This window comes from Pinus tabuliformis, chromosome 9, assembly GCF_031772625.1.
Source record: "Pinus tabuliformis cultivar Carrire ecotype Pingquan chromosome 9, CPIR1, whole genome shotgun sequence".
In the NCBI taxonomy this organism is placed as follows: Eukaryota; Viridiplantae; Streptophyta; class Pinopsida; order Pinales; family Pinaceae; genus Pinus; species Pinus tabuliformis.
In genome coordinates, this window is record NC_142307.1 from 857365213 (window position 1) to 857383680 (window position 18468).

At 37.1% G+C, this 18468-nt stretch overlaps 2 pseudogenes; both read right to left on the reverse strand.

Annotated features, from left to right (window-relative positions):
* Nucleotides 1-444: 444 nt before the first annotated feature.
* On the reverse strand, nucleotides 445-1069 carry LOC149151488 (tobamovirus multiplication protein 3 pseudogene; annotated as a pseudogene).
* A 4002-nt stretch (nucleotides 1070-5071) lies between these two features.
* Nucleotides 5072-5673, reverse strand: LOC149151489 (uncharacterized protein At4g18257 pseudogene; annotated as a pseudogene).
* Between the last annotated feature and the right edge of the window lie 12795 nt (nucleotides 5674-18468).

Consider the following 18468-nt stretch of genomic DNA (forward strand, 5'->3'; position numbering starts at 1 on the left):
GCATGGATTGAGTAATGCCAATGAGGATTGCGCAGTGTGGGCCAATATCAAGGCAATTGTAGCTTGTGCTCATGTGATTCTTTTGCAGGATTGTGCAGTGGAGGTAGGAAAATCAGCGAAGAAGATTTGAACCTGTGACTTGTTCGGATCTGAGCTAGTTTTGTGTGTAATAGGTGGAGATAGTACTGAGTACTTGCGAGGAGTATTGTACTATGTATTGTTACATGTTCTCAATCATTAAGATACAGATAGTGTGGGGTTTTCAGCTGTAAGATTTCCCCGGGTTACATATTGTGTTAATGTGTGCATGCGATTGATGTTTCATTGTTTTTGATGCTGCTAAATTGATGATCAACGTAGAGGAGATTATGTATTGTGCATGTATTCCGCAATAGTGTATAATCGGGATAATCTCTGTGAATAAGTGTTTGTTATTCAAAATTTCTACAATAACCTCGCACTTGGTGACACTAATGAGGGCACATACGCAGGTTCCTCTCTGAAACGGGGTAGCAGTTTTATTATGAGAACAAGTGAAGATGGAACTATTTCCACTATCAAGTAATACATGAAGTTCAAGATCAGATGATCCAAAACATCAAGGTTTGCACCTTTGTCAAATGCAGAGAAAAACATCATGACGCATCTTATGAAAAAACAAGTAAAGCAGATTGTAGTAACATAGCCGACCTCTTGCAACTTCTTTATGCGTCCTGATTGATTCAACTGGAAAACGTCGAAGCATGAAGAACAGTCTGCCACCATAAAGTAAAAACCCCAACGCTGCAAAGAAGGAGACACCTGCAAAGAATAACTTGGAGAGGATCTCAACAACTGGACTAGGGCTCCACCAAGAGTAAATCCATATGCATATCTGAATGAGATAGATGATACCATTGATTGTGATAAAAGCAGGTCTATAACCGTCTACTGATATTGCCCGTGCCTGATAGTATATTTCTGCCCAAAATAGGACCAACAGAGTATACGTGGTAAAAAATAGCAGGCCAGGCATATCAAGCAAAACATGTAGCAAAATCGTAGGTTCCTCTCTGAAACATGGTAGCATGTATGGTCCTTCTGATGGGTAGCAGTTTTATTCTTGTGGCTAGCATCATACCAGTGGCGTCCAGTGTTTGAGATTGTCCCCACTCTTCCAACAATGATTCCATAGTGCATCTCAGTTCGATCTTTTCAAGTTTCCACAGGATAGTAGTTCACATCAATGATTTTATTCGGGTTTTGAGTAATAATTGATGTAACCTCTCCTAGCTTATCAAAATCAAAGTATCGGTTCTTAGAACCCAGGCTTCCAGCAAGCTTTGAAGGATGAGACTCGATAACCTGCACTTTCTGTTGGGCTAGTGTACTCGATAATTTTTGTGCAAAGATTTGAAGACTTGATTGTTCCCAAATTCTGCTAATTGCTCTTCCTGTTGCACGAGTCCTTGTACAACATATAAGAATTGCCAGTTTCTATCTGAGATTCTAAAATTGCAAACTAGAGATTTTGCGCTTGTACAACCTTCCTGGCCTTGCCCTGCTGCTCATTTTTAAGGTGTAAATTAGACATTGAAGAAAAAAAATGGCCAGAATCAGTGAAGTATTAGAGTTCCTTAAAACTCTGATATTGTCTACTGATCATGATACATTAAAAGTCAGCAAAGTTTCTCTCACAGACATTCAGGTCTGTCTACAAAATGCACAAGAGAAAATTGATTTTTTGCAGCTTGAAACTCAGCTATAGCAAGAAGAATTAAAACAGAGGAATCATCATTATGAACCTGTTTCTGTTCAGAACAATGAAATAGACTCCCATAAATAGCAAGTCAATATTGTTGAAGTTCATTCAGATCCAGTGCCCAATAAAGCAGTGGTTGTACACGCAGATGCAGAAACTCAGTCTACACTTCCCAAGCCCATCATCAGACCTTGGGAACAACTTCTCCACAACAAGCACAGGACTGGTCTTGGATATGACAAGGACTTGTCCTTTCATATTCCAGACTACTCAAAGCCCATTTAGTTTCAGAGTGCTGGATTCATTCATGACAGTTCACTTGCTCTTCATTCTGCTCCTCTTCCACAATAACAACAACAGATTGTGAAATGCCAACACTGTGACCGAGTTGGCCATTTGAAAGATCATTGTTTTGATCTTCATCCATGTAAGCACTGTCATAAAACCAGTCATTCTTCACACAGATGCTTCAGAAATAAACGTCCTGCAAGAACAAAGATTCATCTTGGATGGATCGCTTCTTGGCAATGGGCATCAACAACCAAGAAGATATTCCAAACACATGTCAGAACTTGTTCCAGAGTATTGAACAATCTTGCAGTTGAGTTTTCTCCATCATCTCACCTTGTATTTGACAGGGGGGGAAATGATGGTCATCTACAAGCTTCAAAGCCACATCAAGCAAGCCTGAGCCACAACCTGCCACACCAGTTTTAAAGTTGTAGCCAGAGACAAAGATGCCCGTGAACATGCCTTCAGTTGGTAATATGGGATACTTCCCCTCGCAGAAGACTCTAGCTTCTTGCCAGTTCGGAAGAATTCCAGGAACAAAATTGAGAACACTTCCTCTAGCAGAAGACTCCAGCTTCTTGCCAGTTTTGGAAGAGTTCCAGGAATTGCATTAAGCATTCCAGAGTTGTTGGTCATCCTTAAACCATCACAGGTTGAGACTTCCCTTTTCAGGTTGAAGTTCTCCCTTTTATGTGGGGTGAGACCTCCCTTTCATGGTTGAAGGTTTCCCTCTTCAAAACAATAGGAGCACTTCCTCTAGCAGAAGACTTCAGCTTCTTGCCAGTTTTGGAAGAGTTCCGGGAACTGCACTAAGCGTTCCAGTGTTGATGGTCATCCTTAAACCACCACCTTTTATACCAACATTTCAGAGAGCACATTCAGCCTAGTGTTGCCATGCATTTTTGCACATTTTGTATTACAGCTCTCTTCTTGGACTCATACATAACCCTTCGGATTAAGGGGGGGAATGTTGGACACCTAATCCTCAATGGGTTAGTGTGGAAGCCGAATAGACAAAAGGAGTCCAAGAGACCTTGGGATGTGAAACCCAACGGTCATAATATGTACTATAAATGTATATCTCTTGTTAATAAAAATTGATTCTCATGTTTTATCTTTCATATTTGTTGCTGCCATGTGTGTGTTTAACAGTTGGGAACCCGTTCCCGAGACATCTTCAAATTAATTAAAAACAATTTGAAGCCAATGGAAGGAAGGACAGGCCATGAGGACTTGCAAACAAAGCTCTAGTTCCAAAACCCTAGCTTTCAAAAGCATAATGGCCAAAGAGGCTATGAGAATTGCAGGGTGGAGGTGTAAAGCAGAAAATGGAAGAGAGAGAGTTTTGGCATATGCAATTAAGAATCTGTGCTTTAACACTGTAGAAAGAATAATGTAAGACTGAGAAAATATAAATGAAATTCCTGGATGTGGAGTGCTTCATTAAGGGCTTCAAGATTAATTTTAATGAGTACAATTAAGTAAATTCATCAAAAACTAAATCAAAGCACCAACGACATCTTACACTATCCAAGAGACAAAAATACAAAAATTTAAATGCTGAAACTCAAGAGAAAAATGATCACTGCAACTTCCCAATGCTGGAATCAAACTACAATTTCATCTTTAGATTTCAGAGAGAATGTTTTGTTTACATTGCCACTCATGGATGACTATGCCCTTCCAAACCCATCAAAAATGTCATTTTCCAGATTTTATCTTCCCTTCCCAACCTAACTGACTAAATGTAAAATTAAGTTAGTTTAAAAACTGATGCTTGATTTAGTTACAAAGTTATTTTTTAAACAATTATAAAATTATTTATTAAAAATATAGAAATCTGTTTTTGTTAAATAATGATAAATCTTAAAGTAAAAATACATATATAGTGACCTTCATTAAGAAGCATATCCCGATTCTTTGTCATAAAATCATATATGAGTTTCAAACTTTGGTTTTCGGGACTCATTGAAAGTATGGATGTTGTTGTGGGTCCTGGTGTTGTACCCTTGTATGACTTGGAAAAACCACGTACGACTTTTGGAAACCATAAAACCACTTATGGAAGCACCCTTAGCTGTTTCTAGAATGGACCTTGGCCGTCGATCTCTTCCTGGGTAGTTTTGACAAAATCTGCTTACGGGGGCACGCTTTGGCAAAAAATCTCTGCAAATTTCAGTGCCGAGACTCTGTTAGATCTTGACATGAGTGTTATGAAGTAATGATCTCTTCTGGCACTTAGAAGGATTATAGCACCGTTTGACAACTAGCAATCTCAAAATAAAGACAACGTATATATTTTTGTTTTTTCAGAGTGAAAATCATCATATTATATATTAAGGAAATATAAAGCAGATACATAAGAGCCAATTTGCAGGCGGATGCCATCAGTTTTATACATTTCAGAGAAATTGGCAGACCACATAGTGTCAGAGGAGCCAAAATAAGTTCAAAAGAGAAAACCATATGTCGATACACATGCTGAAAAATCCGAAGATAAGCATAGGCCAGACAATAAATTGCTGAAACTTCTTCCAGACAAAAGAGAGGGGAATCCTGAAGCCGAGAGGAAAAAACCCCATATGACATTGCGCATCCTGATGAATCCAAAGATATAAGCATAGGCCAGGACAAAGCATTAGCCGAAAAACTTCCAACAATTAAGAGAGAAATCCTGAAGCATAAGAGGTGCAAAGACATGAAAACATGAAGAGAGAAAAAGACATGTAAAGAAAACCATCATTAACATGCTGGATTAAGCATCGTCGATATGTAAATGAGAGAAGAGAGAATAGGTTCCTTGGAGTCCTGAAAAATGCATGCATTTCTCCACTTCCAGAGACACCAACAGGTAATGATGATAGTTATTTATATGATGTATTGGTAACATTTGTAAGTAATCGAGCTCCCTCCTTGAATGGATAACTGACATCATTGATATTCCTCTGATCTTTAGTTGGGCTTCCATGTCTAGAATATTTGTATAATTTTTTTATCTTTCCCTCATAGGGGAAATGAAGCCATACTTATTGCCGATTCCTAAAATATTCCGAAATCTAACGGATAAAATTGACCGCGTCGGTCGGATCCAGAAATATTCCAGGAATCTGCAATCCAGTGAAGATGGGGGCATGCTTTTCCATCTGAATATGAGAAGAACATATCACTGTCCATTTTACTATCATTTTCCAGGATTCCAGTTTTATTGTTCTTGAGCTCATCCTCTAAAGTACCCTTCCGAAGGAAATCCACACAGTATTTCTAATTTTCTTCATCATCCGGAAGTTCTCCACACAGTTTTTGCATAGAGCTCTACTTTCTTCTCCAATTCCGCATAGCTAATTGATCCATCATTCTCGTATTTTAGTTGAAGTTTATCCCCGTGAGCTCGATCTTCAATGTCAGATTTCTTTTTGGAGAAGATTTGGCGAGAGGCATTATTCTTCTTCCTTGCGCGATGAAAATCAATGCAGGGCGACATCCTTGTTGCGCTTGGCTTCCTCTTGGGTTTTGTAGAGATGAGCCCTCAATTCTAACAACGAAGACACGCCCACCCCTTCTATGGCCCTCTGTTTCTTGGGAATCACCCCTGATTCTGTCAGCCATCCCAACGACTCATTTATCTTCTTATTCGCATCCATTATAATTCAATTCAATCAGTGATGCTATCGAATTTATGCTCGTCCTTCACAGTCTTCAATGCCCTTCACGCCTACCTACGCCACGCTTCTGCAATTCCCACAGTATGTTCTGACTTTCCTCTATCTGTTAAAGTCTTTCATATCAATCCAAACGAAAGAAACCAAATGAATACTCAGATCAGATGCAAACATAACATAGTGATATGGATAAAACCATTGCCACAAACATACGCCTTGGTAGTAATAACGCATAACCCAACACATTCCTTCAATATATTTCAAAACCATTTAGTTCTTGATGTTAATAAAGCACCAATAATTTCGGTTATTTCATCTTTATCACACAACCCAACCTATGTGTGCCATGGTGTTTCTCCTGTTCATCTTTTTCCTTTCCAAGGCGCCGCTGTGTACACAATTTCTTTTGCTCCTTTTTGGTCAGCTTTAAATGTTTGGGTGGGGGTGGAAGAGGTTCAGCTGGAGGCTCAATTGGCTGAGGGTGCTCCACATAGATAGTAAGATTTTCCATTTTCACTTTTAAATCACCTTCCTTGACATCACTGTAGCTACCAGAGGGTAAAAGGACCATGTCCCGCCACTCAACATCAGATATGGGATCCTTTGGTTTCTCCTTTTTATAGGAACTCTTTTTGACACTTCAATCAAATTCAGATTAATATCAAGCTCAACCTTTTCTTTGGCAAGTTGAGCCTGCTTGATCTTCAGCTCCTTTGCCTGTGCTTCTCCAGCCTTACTGAATACGAAGTCTGTTTGAGTTTCTGCTGATAAATTTTCAACTGAGTTCAATGTATTTTGCACCAATCTATTATCTAAATCCACCTTTGAGTCCAAAGGAGAAATGCCTGCTGTAAGTATTGTACTAGTACCTGTTACCACAAGTCAAGAGAGTATGAAAAGGATTATCTACCCTAAGGTGAAAGGAAGGAAAATCATGACACTGAGAAAAATTGCATTGCTGGCCAAAACCGTAATGGCATTTTCACCAAAATGAAATACCGGCCTTTGCATTCCAACAAATTCATCAAACGACACATCTTCTGCACCATTTGCATCATCAACACCATCAAAAATTTGTTCCACATGTGCTTCAAGTCGTGCATCTTGGATTGCCAAATGAGCAACTACATTCTCAACATTTTCCCTTATTAATTGCCTTGCACCAACAATACCTTGACCAACATCACCATTTTCGCAGATTTCCTTGTTTTATAAAAGCCCTTCCCCAATGAATTTTGTAAACAAAGGGAATGTAGTGATTCTAAATAAACTTCACACTGCGGAACATAAGTTATGGATTCAAGAGACACAAAAGCTGTTAAAAGATAAAGGGTACATGCAACCAAAGTTGCATGGTAAAGCATCAAGAAGGTCCCAATGAAACTATCGTGCTCCGAATGTGCAAGTACCACAAGCATAAATAAAACCAAATCAATAATCTGCTCCATAAGTCTCAACTCGTCCAACAATATCTGCTGAAGTATGACATGTTGGGGTGCTAAATCACTAAGAATATGCAAAATTCGGACAACACATAACAAGTATTGGAGGCGTAACTCAACACAATTGAAAGATACAAGAACAACTAAAAGATGTAAAGGCAACTGCCAAACTACCCTTTCCATATCAACCTTTATCAAAGAGCCTTCATGGGTAATCAACCACAATGTCATATTATGAGAATCTTCCAACAATTTCTTTATTTCTGTAGCCATTCAACTCTTCCACCGCAACATAAAGATCAAGTATATTTCTTTATTTCTGTAGCCATTCAACTCTTCCACCGCAACATAAAGATCAAGTATATTATCAGAATGCTACATTGAATCTTCCATACTAACTCGCACCTTATTGTTCAGGGTCCAAATCCAAGATGAAAAAATAAGCTACAACACTATGAAAGCTACATCACTATGAAAGCTCATATGTGCAAGCAATGTGCAGAAGAAAGAGAAATAGTCTGGGTCCTACTACAAAGCTGCAGCTGCCAATGATTCTAGTTTTCTCCTTGTGAACAACAGATAGTAAACTATACAAAGGCCAACTGCCGTCAGTGAACATTGAAAATGAAAATTGATAATAAACCTCCCAACAAATCGCAAAATTAGCAGGAGTCATTCAAACATCATGAATTATAAAACAAGTAGAATAGAATAAGAAAACAATATTCATTATGTTTACACATAAGTATGACCATACTTAAATAGAACTATGATATAATGAAAACATTAAAAGTTAAGGCTGAAGTCAGTCTAATGCGTTCCCAAAAAAACTTGAGTTTATATAACTCCATTATGGAATTAAAAGTTTTAAAGAACAAATTAGAATTCTGAATTACGTAGGAAGTTCTAATATAATTGAGAAAAAAAACACCTATTATACAATGGGGTAGGATGAACTCAATATATAGTCAAATTATATGGCTCTGATTAGAGGAAGAATTCATTAAAATCTATATTATTCTATAAAGAAAATACCAATAAATTATAGAAGTAGGAAATAAACCAATAGCAACATAATAGTTGAATAGTGAAACTAAAATTTCATTTAAATAGTGTCCATGACTGGGCATTAGTTTAAAGTATAGATTATAAAATAAATATGTTAAATTATGGGATCGAAAAGATCCATAAATATGTTACAAAGAACCTTGTATGACTTAAGGCTTTCAGCCTCATTCCTATAACAAAATGATCAAATGATGATTGTCTAAGACAATACAAATCCCTCTCAGGATAAGTGGTCTTTAGCAGCTTCCATACACAAACATGAGATAATCAACATCTTACAAAAGAGAGGACCAAGAAAGTGAGTCTTCCAACTTGTATAGGAAGGAGGTCAAGTCCATTAAGTCCCAAAAAGATCTTTGAGAACTATCCGAAGGAAAAAGTTTCAAAATTCTCTGCATTGAAGTATACTTGTTGAATTAAAAGAGAAATAATACGTAAAACTTAAAGGGTAAGATGAAAATATAGTGAATAATTATGGCAATGGGAGAATGGAAATTCGGGGTCGAAATAATTACCTGGAGTATAAATTTAGAAGCTAGAGATATTTTGTTGATCCTTCTTGCAAAAAGAGTTACAATTTTTATTAGAATTATTATACTGAGATTGTAATGTTAAAATAAAAATTTGAATTCTATGTTATCAAAGAATTTAAGCCCAAAACTTCTATGGAAGCTAGAGAACATGACAGACCAAGACTTTTGGTCAAAGAATATAAATAACAAATATAAAAACACTTACAAACTAACCCTAAATATCGTCTAAGGTTTTTACAGAAACACACAATGAGAAAAGTAATTATGAAAATTACTAAGGTTGAATACTAACCTAAGGATATATATAGGGTTTGAAGTAGAAAACCTAAATCGTTAAATGACGAGAGGATTATACAAATCATGCACATTATAAACTTACTAAGGAATAAGAAAATTATTTAAATGACATCGCTAAGCCTATTTCTTGGGCAAAATATCTACCAAAGAATGACTTTGGAAGAAGAAGCATTTGAAAAATTGTACGACAGTTTTAATATAAAATTTAGAGAATTTCTTTGTTTACGACAATTTAAATAAAGAAATTCTAATAGAATTCATAAAACACTCTCTAATTCCTTATTTAAATTGTAAATCTGTAATAAGATCAGAGCACAATGTTGGCGAGACCAATGACTTATAGACACCGTAGTCATTGTCTCTCAAGGTACATACCCACCCGAGTGTTCACTGAGTATGAATTTCTAGGACTATTCTTGTCTTGTGTTCCCAACCCTCAAAGAATATCAATCCTCTTGCCTACTCTTGTCTTGGATACCCTACACATCCTGAAAGAGCATCGGATGCCAGATGATTACCCAATCCTCCATTCTTTCTTCCCAAGTGAATACAAGAATGTTGTGTCTATCTCTTCCTATTGATTGAGGAAGACATGCCCAAGTTTCCTCTGACAAGGAACTTGCCCAAGCTCCTTTGTAGTTGGGAACTTTTTAGAACTCCCTCTTTGCTAGGGGCTTGTCCATTCATCATCAACTTCTTCTTCATGGGTCCTTCAACTACTTGATCTCCTTCTTTCCTTCAATGTCATGAAGTCTTTGTTTGAACTTCTTCTTGGTAAGGCACCGACCATCGATCACTTTCCTTCCTGATTTGTCATGTCATTGCTCCCTTTGTGGAAATTGGCCTTCTTGATATATATCAGGTCCTTTTATCATCTTGTCTATGCTTTATAATACTTATCACATGAATTCTTAGTTGTATTTTCGTGTTCCCATACTTTGATTTAGTAGCCCTTCATGACTTCATCCTAATATTGCTTCAACATCAAATGGTTCTTTTGCTGGATGGTTTCTTCATCATGACATATTTGTAGAGTTGAATCAGTTATCTGCACCTCACTATCTCCAAGGCCTTCATAGGTGTCAAGGGTCCTTTGATATGTTTCTTCCTTTGTCAAAGTTGTCATTCCTTCTTTTAGGAGATGTTAATGAATCTTGTCAGATAGTGGTTCTTTGTGACCACGGTGTTCTTCACATGTTTGATCTATTTCTTCATTTTCTCCTTCATGATATTTTTCTTCATTTTCTTCTTCTTGGATTGATTAGTCAACCACCTTATACTCCTTATGAGAGAACTTATTCATGTTGACCTTTATTGCATTGTAGTACATGCCTTCGAGCATATCATTAGTGAAAGAGATCCTTTTATTCTTGATCATGCTTCTAGAAATTTTCCCACGACCCAATATATATGATGACATGACTTAAACTTTGATGTATACATACCTCATCATGATTCTGCTTTGATCATATTGGCTTCATTTGATGGTTCTTCTTGATTGGTGTAGCCTTTCTTGCTTCATCTTTTCTTGCTTGCATATCATCCTTTCTTGAATCCCATGAATGGGACTCCCAATGAGACATATGCTCTTATTTATCAACCTTCTTTTGAAGATTCTATTAGAGGATCTTGAAGACCTTATCCTGCAAAGGTTTCTTCCTTTTGATGATAGAGGCCTTCTAAGATTCTCAATCATAATCAATTATTCTTTAATTGTGGATGAGGTACTATAATAGGTATGCTCCTTCTATATGAATATCTTGAGCTATATCTATCATGATCCTATATTCTAGAAGATATCTTTAACCATGTATTCTATTCTATTTCTACATGCTCCTATACTACTCAAAATGTTGAAAGAAGACTTTAAGTAAAGAGGTTGACTTAGTCATAATAGAGATCTAGAGGATCTTCCTTCTTCTGCGTCTTGTCTTATTCTTTCACTTCTTGAGTTACATGAGCTTCTTCCCTTTTTAATTTTTTGTTGTTGTCCTTCTTAAGTTTAGGAAAATCCCTTTTGTAGTGTCCATATTCTTGGCACCCAAAGCATTGGACTTTGGACATATCTTTATTGCTTGTTCTTCATGGACAAAATTTGCCAAATTTTCCCTTTTTCTTAGCCATGGTAGAAAATGATTGCTCCTTTGATCCCACATCATCCTTTGCTTTGAGTCTAGTTTCCTCTATCTTGCATAGAGACCATAGTTCACTTAGTGGGGTAGCTTCCTTCTTGGCATATATGCTTGATGTGAAGTTTCCCCAATCCTCAAGTAGAGCATTGAGTACTACAATTGTCATTTCTCTCTTAGACATGACTTATCCTAGCTCTTGAAGTTGATACCTCATATCAGAGATCTTCATGAAGTAGGGAGCTATTCATCTTGTAAAAATAATTTTGTAGAAATATCACTTCTCCTATTGTGCTTACCAAGAATAGCTCTATTAGTTTATCATAGATTTCTTTTGATGTTTCAAATTTGGAGACATAAGGAATTATAGAGTGTTTTATGGATTCTATTAGAATAATTTGAGCTCTTGTCTCATGGTTATTGTACTTGTCTAAGGCTTGAGTTTGTTCCCTAGCAAGGATAGTAATATTCCCTTTTATGTGGTCTAGAAGTTCATTCTCTTTGAGAAGTAAATTAGTCCTCTTCTTCCATGCAAGGAAGTTAGTGGTCGCAACCAATTTGTTTCTTTCCTTGCTAAAATAAATTGAGTTATATTTAGGAGGGGACATATACATACTTGATAGAGTTTGAGATGTAGTGGACTTGCTTTATTCTTGAAGACTTGATGGCTTGCCTTCATAGATGCTCTTCAAGTTTCTTTCTTCAAATGGACTTGTTTGGTGATGAGATTTGCTTAATGAATTGACTTTTAGTGATTTTCGACTTGAAGATGGTGTAGCATGATGCAGGTCCCTCTTTGATTTTCCCTTCTTCTAGATGCCTTTATATAAGGCATTTCTTCTTGTTTTGTAGTCTTCCTTGACGAATAGTAGATAGTAGACCTTCTTGTCCTTGATGTGATTGAGACTTCTTGGCTTGATGCTTCAACCTTGTAGATGTTCTTGATATGTCCTTATTAGATAAGTCACCTTATGAGTGTTCTTGAGATGCCCTTTCCTTGATGTGTCACCTTACCTCTGATACCATGTTGAAGAATCTAGGGCAATGGGGTATAGTAGGATTCTTCTATACTTGATATCAATTTGTGAAGTGCTTTTACAATTTATCTTGTTAGATTAATCTTATTCTCTTATTATTAATGCATGTGTGTTTAATTCATCAATCTGCTACCAAAAACACAAGAAACAAGAACACACGATATTGTCTCTCTGCCAGGGCAAAACCTCTCTCTCTTAGAGAGGAAAACCCTTTTGTAAATTTCTCTTATTGAATATTCTATTGATCAATGCCAAACACTATACCCTTTACAAGAACATCCTCCAAGAAAAAGTCAAGTCCTTCCTCCTTCCTACACTTTGTTTCCCTGGCACTTTGTCCTCCTTCTTTCGGCTCTTCGTTCCTCGACACTTCATCCTTATTTCAACTGTTGATAGTCCTTGGTATACTAGCCATAGAAGAGACTCCAACCTTTGATCCTTACTGAGATCCTTTACCAATGAAGACACCTTCCTTCTCTTGACCAACCGAGCCTTTTCTTGATGTGAGGTTGCAGACTTGATGTGACAGTATTGCAGTCGTAGTTTGTCTCACGTGTGAGACGTTTCCTTGTGTATTTGATCCTTTTCTTCTTTGCTTGAGAAAGAGTCTTGTTCACTTAAGTAGGAGACCTTGTAGGCCTAAGTTTATAGCCCAAAATATGAGAGATGAGAAACTGTGATGTGGATGATGTAGTGACTATAGACAACCCTCCTTTCCTCGCCTGTGTGACTGCAATTCACCCTAAAAACAATCCCTTCCTTTGGTTATGTCTCCTCCTTCTTTGCTGCACTAGAGGATCCTTATCTTGCTTTTCCTTCACTCTTTTTTATCAGCTCTTTTTCTAGCTGATTTCAGAGATGTGATGGCTTGTCGTTGGAGGAGTGGACATCCTCTATATATAGAGGATTGTCCCTCCTTTAGGCCGACTTGAGGCCAACTTGAGTTTTCTTCATCGTTTTTTCTCCTTTTGGTGATGTCGTTGCATGGAGAGAACTTGTCTTTGCTTAGAGGGATATTCTTTGACTCTTATACAAATATATACATGGTGTAACATGCTCTTAAGGGTCTTCAAGATTTATTTTGACTCTGTGACTCACCTATAGCATTTTAACATGTGCTAGAACTATTTCAATGAGAACGAAACTCATTTATAAATATAACAAAAATAATGTTTCTTTTCTTGAATAAATACAAATATCAAAAATACATTTATGAAGACTAAACCTAGTTACACTTTCTTCAACAGTTAAATCCTATGAACTTGTGAGCTTAATGAAGTAGGGTGATATTCCTTCCTTTGATATCTTCATCTTGTACAAATCATTTTGTAGAAATATCACTTCTCCAGTTGTGCTTACCAAGAATAACTCTATTAGTTTATCATAGATTTATTTTAATGTTTCAAATTTGGAGACATAAGGAATTAGAGAGTCTTTTATGGATTCTATTAGAATCCTTTGAGCTCTTGTCTCATCCTTCTTGTACTTTGCTAAGGCTTGAGTTTTTTCCTTAGCAGGGATAGTAATATTCCCTTTGATGTGGTCGAGAATGTTGAGAATAGTAACAAGAAATGCTAAAAATAGCATTCAGAATATTCCAATTTTAATTTGTCCTTCAATTAAAATTGAGAATTAAAATTCGAATTTAGTCTCACCAACTGCTTGGAAAATAATTAATTAATTCTTCTTGAGTTAATTAGTTGGAGAAATTCAAGCTAGAGCCTTTGTGAAGTCATGCAACAGTTATCCCTTAAATTAAGGAGATTATCCCTTAATTAAGGAGATAATGATGAGTTGTATTTGAGTTGTAATTAGTTAGCTCAGTTAACTGAGTTAAGTCTAGTTAAATTAGTTCCAAACAATTTGAGGAACTAATTGTGAGTTCAGTCAGTTAATGCATGCATGCATCAAACTAGTGTACTCCAGATAACTGAAGATTATCTCATAAATAACTCATGCATGTCTATTCTAAGAAAGACCCAATTGAGATTAAAAACAGGGACAATGTACTATCAGTTGGAGGAATTTTCCTATAAAGGAAATTCATCCATGCAGAAGGAACAAGGTTCCTTGAGGATTGCGCAGTTTTACAGGGTGTAAAATCAATGTGAGTGATCAATGTTACACTTGGTAAGAGTAGGATCACCTAGGAGAAAATGCGCAAGGAAATAGGAGGCTTGGAGGGCTGAAGAGAAGGTTTGTGAGAAGCCTTGTTAGCCTGTGAGCATCCAGGAGGATTGTACTGAGAGCTGGCTAGCTGTGAGAGCTAAGGCTTTGTGTAATTTTGATGTATTTCCACCTTGTATGATAATACAGATAGTGGGGTTTTTCATTGAGGCTTTCCCCTAAGTATTTTTTGTGTTTCATGTGCATTGATTCTTCTTCTTATGGTTATATGTGTTCAACTCTGATTCAACTTGATCTTTAAGCTTCCGCAAGTTTGATAGTAGAAGTAGATTATAGTATTTTGCTTTGGTATATTGCATTATCGAGTTAATCTACAACCAAATTTTCTACATAGATCTCAGAGGTAGATTTGTAGAGAATTTGCAGGCAATTCTACATGGTATCAGAGCCAAGTTTATCGGAGCAGTGAACAGTATACGAAGAAGAGAATTCGAAGTAAAAAAAACTGCGAGTTTGCAGAGCAGATCTAAAAAAAATTGTGCAAAATTTTCAGAAACAAATACCAGATCTGGATTCCTTGCAAAACAATACCAAAATTCAAAAAAAATAGGCTGAATTAGAGTTCGGATGAGGGAGATATCGCTGATTTAAAATCAGCTCTTTTTCCAGAAAATTTCGTGACGGCGGGAAAGATGAAACAGATTGGTGTGCTAGCCAAGAACTTATGTGCACTTGAGGTACAAGATGCATGCAAAGCCTTGAGGAGCAAGGAAAATGTTAGATACTTGGTGGTTGAGAGGGAGAGTAAATTACCTCTCAACATGTAGCCCTAGAAGAAGTCTCAGACAATTGTGGAGGAGCCACAATTGGAGATGCTGAGAGGAGACCGAGTGGAGGCATCCACTCATGCAGAGACCTCCAGTAGGGGGAAATTTCAAGCCAAGTCAGCAGAGGGATCACATGCAGCCATACCTCCAGGTGTGAGGTGGGGCGATGTGAAGTGATAGTCTCAAGAAGGTTGAAATTGGGTAGGTTCCATTGAGAGGTTTTATCTCATGGATCGTACCTTGCTACGGGAGCCCAAAGTACATAGTAGCGGGAGGAATAAGTGGGATTGATGCAGTCAGATATCAAAGTGACAGAGGCTAGAGCAGTCAGGGCACAGAGAAGGATTGACAACAGTGCAGAAAGGAAGAGTCAACAGAAGCGCAGAGTTTTCAGTTGACAGAGGCAATAGTAGTTAGAGACTTTGATGACAGATGCATCATACTGATTCAGGTTGGATGTTGTTTTTTTGTTTCTGGAATTGTTGGAGCAACAACACTAGAGAGAAGTGTTGCATGCAGAACATTCCAAAGGTTCAAGATCAGGATCGAGTTGAATTCCTTCCTTGTTGAGAGGGAGTGTTGAGAATAGCAACAAGAAATGCTAAAAATAGCATTCAGAATATTCCAATTTTAATTTTTTCTTGAATTAAAATTCGAATTTAGTCTCATCGGCTGCTTGGAAAATAATTAATCAATTCATCTTGAGTTAATTAGTTGGAGAAATTCAAGCTAAAAGCCTTTGAGAAGTCATGCAATAGTTATCCCTTAAATTAAGGAGATTATCCCTTAATTAAGGAGATAAGGTTGAGTTGTATTTGAGTTGTAATTAGTTAGCTCAGTTAACTGAGTTAAGTCCAGTTAAATTAGTTCCAAGCAGTTTGAGGAACTAATTGTGAGTTCATACAGTTAATGCATGCATGCATCAAACTAGTGTACTCCAAATAACTGAAGATTCTCTCATAAATAACTCATGCATGTCTATTTTGAGAAAGACCCAGTTGAGATTAAAGACAGGGACAACGTACTATCAGTTGGAGGAATTTTCCTATAAAGTAAACTCATCCATGCAGAAGGAACAAGGTTCCTTGAGGATTGCGCAGTTTTACAGGGTGTGAGATCAATGTGAGTGATCAGTGTTACACTTGGTAATAGTAGGATCACCCAGGAGAAACTGCACAAGGAAATAGGAAGCTTGGAGGGTTGAAGAGAAGGTTTATGAGAAGCCTTGTTAGCCTGTGAACATCCAGGAGGATTGTATTGAGAGCTGGCTAGCTATGAGAGCTAAGGCTTTGTATAATTCTGATGTATTTCCACCTTGTATGATAATACAGATAGTGGTGTTTTTAGCTGAGGCATTCCCCTGAGTATTTTTTGTGTTTCATGTGCATTGATTCTTCTTCTTATGGTTATATATGTTCAGCTCTGATTCAGCTCGATCTTTAAGCTTTCGCAAGTTTGATAGTAGAAGTAGATTATAGTATTTTGCTTTGGTATATTGCATTATCGAGTTAATCTACAGTTAGATTTTCTACATGGATCTCAGAGGTAGATTTGTAGAGAATTTGCAGGAAATTCTACATAGAAGTTCATTCTCTTTGAGAAGTAAATTAGTCTTCTTCTTCCATGCAAGGAAGTTAGTGGTCCCAACCAATTTGTTTCTTTCCTTGCTAAAACAAATTGAGGTATATTCAGGAGGGGACATATACTTACTTGATAGATTTTGAGTTGTAGTGGACTTGCTTTCTTCTTGAAGAATTGATAGCTTGCCTTCTTAGATGCTCTTCAAGTTGCTTTCTTCAAATGGACTTGTTTGGTGATGAGATTTTCTTAATGACTTGACTTGTAGTTCTTTTCTCCTTGAAGATGGTGTAGCTTGATGTAGGCCCCTCTTTGATTTTCTCTTCGTCTAGGTGCCTTTATATAAGGTGTTTCTTCTTGTTTTGTAGTCTTCCTTGATGAATAGTAGATAGTAGACCTTCTTTTCCTTGATGTGATTGAGAATTCTTGGCTTGATGTTTCAACCTTGTAGATGTTCTTGAGATTTCCTTATTAGATGAGTCACCTTATGAGTGTTCTTGAGATGCCCTTTCCTTGATGTGTCACCTTACCTCTGATACCATGTTGAAGAATCTAGGGCAATGGGGTATAGTAGGATTCTTCTATACTTGATAACAATTTGTGAAGAACTTTTACAATTTATCTTGTTAGCTTAATATTATTCTCTTCTTATTAATGCATGTGTGATTACTTCAACAATCTGCTACCAAAAACACAAGAAACAAGAACACACGATATTGTCTCTCTACCAGGGAAAAAGCTCTCTCTCTTAGAGAGGAAAACCCTTTCGTAAATTTCTCTTATTGAAGATTATATTGATCAATTCCAAACCCTATACCCTTGACAATAATATCCTCCAAGAACAAGTCAAGTCCTTCCTCCTTCCTGCACTTTGTTTCCTCGACAATTCGTCCTCCTTCTTCCAGCACTTCGTTCCTCGACACTTCGTCCTTCTTTCAATTGTTGATAGTACTTGGTATACTAGCCATAGAAAAGACTCCAACCTTTGATCCTTAGTGAGATCCTTTACCAATGAATACAACTTCCTTCTCTTGACCAACTGAGCCTTTTCTTAATGTGAGGTTGCAAACTTGATGTGACAGTATTGTAGTCGTATTTTGTCGCACGTGTGAGAGGTGTCCTTGTGTATTTGATCCTTTTCTTCTTTGCTTGAGAGAGAGTCTTGTTCGCTTAAGTAGGAGTCCTTGTAGGCCTAAGTTTATAGCCCAAACTATGAGAGATGAGAAATTGTGATGTGGATGCTATAGTGACCATAGACAACCCTCCTTTCCTTGCATGTGTGACTGCAATTCACCCTAAAAACAATACCTTCAACTTTGGTTATGTCTCCTCTTTCTTTGTTGCACTAGAGGATCCTTATCTCACCTTTCCTTCACTCTTTTTTCTCAGCTCTTTTTCTCACTGATTTTAGAGATGTGATGTCTTGTCATTGGAGGAGTGGACATCCTCTATATATAGAGGGCTATCCCTCCTTTAGGCTGACTTGAGGACAATAGGTCAACTTGAGTTTTCTTCATCATTTTTGCTCCTTTTGGTGATGTCGTTGCATGGAGAGAACTTGTCTTTGCTTGGAGGGATATTATTTGACTCTTATACAAATATATACATGGTGTAACATGCCCTTATGGGTATTCAAACTTTATTTTGACTCTGTGACTCACCTATAGCATTTTAACAAGTGCTAGACCTATTTCAATGAGAAAGAAACTCATTGATAAATATAAAAAAAATAATATTTC